This window comes from Phalaenopsis equestris, unplaced genomic scaffold (assembly GCF_001263595.1).
Source record: "Phalaenopsis equestris unplaced genomic scaffold, ASM126359v1 Scaffold233376, whole genome shotgun sequence".
NCBI classification, from domain to species: Eukaryota; Viridiplantae; Streptophyta; class Magnoliopsida; order Asparagales; family Orchidaceae; genus Phalaenopsis; species Phalaenopsis equestris.
Window position 1 is genome coordinate 102,643 of NW_018251325.1, and position 5,153 is coordinate 107,795.

Genomic DNA, 5,153 nt, shown 5'->3' on the forward strand with positions numbered 1-5,153 from the left:
GATGTATTGCTACCGCACTTAGCAATAGACCTCCAGGAACATTGCCTAGTAATATTGAAGTAAATCCTAAAGATCAAAACAAAGAGCAAATTAAAGCTGTTCAACTAAGAAGTGGAAAAGAATTAGAAAACAGAGGTCAACAAGAAGTTGAAATTGAAAAAATAAGTGTAAAATGAAAAATTGGCTGAAAATTTTCATTTTGAAGCAGAAAGTCCTATTAGACCAATGAAAATCACTGTAGAAAGGCCACCACCTCCATTTCCTCAAGGATTGTAGCAAAAAAATAGAGACAACCAATTTTCAAAATTTTTTGAAATTTTGAGGAAATTAATAAAAAATATACCATTTGTTGAAGCTTTGAAACAAATGCTAAGCTATGTGAATTTCACGAATGATGTACTTAATAAGCAAAAAGAAGTTTGTAGATAATGAGACTGTTGCACTCATTGAAGAATGTAGTACTATAATTCAGAAAAAGTTTCCTGAAAAACTTAAAGATCCTAAAAGTTTTACAATTCCTTGTGCCATTGGCGAATGATTTTATGGAAAAACTTTATGTGATTTAGGAGTCAAAATTAATCTTATGCCGTTATAAATTTTCATAATGTTGGGCTTAGGAGATATTTCACCTACTACTGTAACTGTTCAGTTAACTGATCGTTCGATTACCTATCCTAAAGGAGTTATAGAAGATGTTTTAGTAAGTATTAATATATTTATCTTTCATGTGGATTTTATTGTATTAGATATGGAGGAAGGTAAAGAAATTACTATCATTTTAGAAAGACCATTCCTAACCATTGTAAGAGCTTTTAGAGATGTGCAAAAATGAGAACTAAGTATGAGAGTTAGTGATCAAGAGGTTACATTTAATATTGCAAAATCAACGAGATACCCTATAAAAGAACAAGAGATTGAATGCTTCAGAATGGGTATTAATGAATATTTAAGCCATGAATATTTTAAGAAGACTTTTGAAAGCGAATTTGAAAAGGAATATATGGAATATTTGGATGAGGATAAAATTCAAGATGAATCTATGGAAGTGAGTAAAGAGGATTTTGATTATATTCAGAAAAAAATAAAAATGTTAGATCATACATAAAGTAACAAGAATTTGATTTCAAGTATTGAGAAACCTCTTGACTAGAACTGAAAACACTTCCTACACATTTGAAGTATACATTCTTAGGAAATTTTTCTTCATTATGTGTTATAGTACCTTTAGAATTAACTGATACGCAAGAACAATGGTTGTTGGAAAATTTGAAAAGATATAAGAAAGCCTTTGGATGGACATTAGTTGAGTGACTAATCCAGAGTTTGGTCCCTAATTTTGTGGTTAGGCTAGGAGGATATTGAAACATTGACTATTGCATATTTATTGTTATATCTGTCGTGTGTACTTTGTAATATTGAAAAATATTTACAAAATTTACACAACTAATCTGACCGCATCAAGTTTTTGGTGTCGTTGCCTAGGAAGTAACAGAATGTAGTATTAGTAAGTTATTTTATTTTGAAAATAAAAAAATATATAAGAAAATAAATAAAGAGTGTTTGTAGTTTAGTTTTGAACATTTACTTATTTAAGTGTGATTGCTTATTTTTAATTGCTTGCTTAAAAACAATAAAAAGAAATAGATCGTTGTAGAGAAATGGCTTGCAATTTGAGTAATGCTAGAAATAAAAATGAACTTCATCAGAGAACTTTAATCTTACAGGAGATGAAATTCATTTGAGCATACAAAACCTTGCTTTAGCTGCCAATTCATTTGAGCTTAAACCAACTATTATTCAAATGATACAAAATAATCAGAATGAAGGAACACCAACTGAAGATCCTAATTTACACCTTGCTTGTTTTCTAGAATTGTGTGCTACATTTAAATACGATGGAGTGTCAAATGATGATGTCAGGCTTAGACTTTTTCTTTCTTCACTAAGGGATAAAGCTAAGATGTGGCTAAACTCATTAGCAACTGGATCTATCAAAACATGGGAAGATTTGTCACAAAAATTCTTATCAAAATATTTCCCACCTTAAAAGACTGCTAAGCTTAGACATTATATCACATCTTTTTGTCAGTTTGAAGGGGAATTAATTGATGAAGCCTGGGAAAGATTTAAAGATCTCCCGAGAAAGTGTCCACATCATGCATTATCATGCATTGCCAGAATCATGCATTGCCAGATTAGTTAATAATTCAAACTTTTTATAATGGGTTGGTTGGATCTCTGAGATCGATAACTGACGTTGCTGTTGGTGGATCATTAATATCAAAACCATTCAATAAAGCAAATTTGTTAATTAAAGAGATAACTACTAATAATTTTCAATGGTCCTCTGAAAGGGTAAAGCCAAAAAAAGTAGCTAGTATTCATGATTCTGATGCAATATCTATGTTAGCTACCCAAATAGCTGCTATATCGAAGAGATAAATCAATATGGAATGAATTATTCTCAAACAGAATCTGTACTTGAGGAAAACTCATTAGGAGAAATGATAAAATCTCAATCTTCTTTTGAGACTTTAAATGAAATAACAATCCTTCTAATAATCCTTATGCCAATTGTTATAATCCGGGTTGGAAGAATCATGCAAACTTTAGTTGGAGTAACAATAATTCAAATGCTGCATACCCAAAATGGGGAAACAATATTACAAACCCAGTGAGAAACCCCAAAAATTAAGGGAATCAAGCTTATAAACCTTATTACCCCCAATCCCAACAGTCAAGGGAATCAATCTTATAAACCTTATTACCCCCAGGTTTTAATAATTTGCAGAGTAAGAAGAAATTTACAAAGTCAATGAGGTGCAATTAGAAACTTGGAAAATCAATTGGGATGTATTGCTACCACACTTAGCAATAGACCTCGAGGAACATTGCATAGTAATGTTGAAGTAAATCCTAAAGATCAAAACAAAGAGAAAATTAAAGCTGTTCAACTAAGAAGTGAAAAATAATTAGAAAACAGAGGTCAACAAGAAGTTGAAATTGAAAAAAGAAGTGTAAAATGAAAAATTGGCTGAAAATTTTCATTTTGAAGCAGAAAGTCCTATTAGTAAAATTTTCATTTTGAAGCAGAAAGCCCTATTAGACCAATGAAAATCACTGTAGAAAGACCACCACCTCCATTTCCTCAAGGATTGTAGCAAAAAAATAGAGACAACCAATTTTCAAAATTTTTGGAAATTTTGAGGAAATTAATGATAAACATACCATTTGTTGAAGCTTTGGAACAAATGCTAAGCTATGTGAAATTCACGAATGATATACTTAATAAGCAAAAAGAAGTTTGTAGATAATGAGACTGTTGCACTCATTGAAGAGTGTAGTGCTATAATTCAGTAAAAATTAAGTGCTATAATTCAAAAAAAGTTTCCTGAAAAACTTAAATAAAAATTTTCTGAAAAACTTAAAGATCCTATTAGTTTTACAATTCCTTGTGCCATTGGCAAATGATTTTATGGAAAAACTTTATGTGATTTAGGAGTCAGTATTAATCTTATGCCGTTATAAATTTTCAGAATGTTGGGCTTAGAAGATATTTCACCTACTACTGTAACTCTTCAGTTAACTGATTGTTCGATTACCTATCCTAAAGGAGTTATAGAAGTTGTTTTAGTAAATATTGATAAATTTATCTTTCATGTGGATTTTATTGTATTAGATATGGAGGAAATAAAGAAATTCCTATCATTTTAGAAAGACCATTCCTAACCACTGTAAGAGCTTTTATAGATGTGCAAAAATGAGAACTAAGTATGGGAGTTAGTGATATAGTGGTTACATTTAATATTACAAAATCAACGAGATACCCTATAAGCTATAATAGAAGAAGAGATTGAATGCTTCAGAATGGATATTAATGAATATTTAAGCCATGAATATTTTAAGAAGACTTTTGAAAGAGAATTTGAAAAGGAATATATGGAATAGTTGGATGAGGATAAAATTCAAGATGAATCTATGGAAGTGAATAAAGATTCAGAAAAAAATAAAAATGTTAGATCATACATAAAGTAACAAGAATTTGATTTCAAGTATTGAGAAACCTCTTGACTAGAACTGAAAACACTTCCTACACATTTGAAGTATACATTCTTAGGAAATTTTTCTTCATTATGTGTTATAGTACCTTTAGAATTAACTGATACGCAAGAACAATGGTTGTTGGAAAATTTGAAAAGATATAAGAAAGCCTTTGGATGGACATTAGCTGAGTGACTAATCCAGAGTTTGGTCCCTAATTTTGTGGTTAGGCTAGGAGGATATTGAAACATTGACTATTGCATATTTATTGTTATATCTGTCGTGTGTACTTTGTAATATTGAAAAATATTTACAAAATTTACACAACTAATCTGACCGCATCAAGTTTTTGGTGTCGTTGCCTAGGAAGTAACAGAATGTAGTATTAGTAAGTTATTTTATTTTGAAAATAAAAAAATATATAAGAAAATAAATAAAGAGTGTTTGTAGTTTAGTTTTGAACATTTACTTATTTAAGTGTGATTGCTTATTTTTAATTACTTGCTTTATTTGCTTATGAGTAGTGTAAGATCTAAAAATTTAGTACATTATGATTGAGTAAGAGATAACTATTAGAAAAATTCAAAAATAATAAAAAGAAATAGATCATTGTAGCAAAATGGCTTGCAATTTGAGTAATGCTAGAAATAAAAATGAACTTCATCAGAGAACTTTAATCTTACAGGAGATGAAATTCATTTGAGCATACAAAACCTTGCTTTAGCTGCCAATTCATTTGAGCTTAAACCTACTATTATTCAAATGATACAAAATAATCAGAATGAAGGAACACCAACTGAAGATCCTAATTTACACCTTGCTTGTTTTCTAGAATTGTGTGCTACATTTAAATACGATGGAGTGTCAAATGATGTTGTCAGGCTTAGACTTTTTCTTTCTTCACTAAAGGATAAAGCTAAGATGTGGCTAAACTCATTAGCAACTGGATCTATCAAAACATGGGAAGATTTGTCACAAAAATTCTTATCAAAATATTTCCCACCTTAAAAAACTACTGAGCTTAGACATGATATCACATCTTTTTGTCAGTTTGAAGGGGAATTAATTTATGAAGCCTGGGAAAGATTTAAAGATCTCCTGAGAAAGTGTCC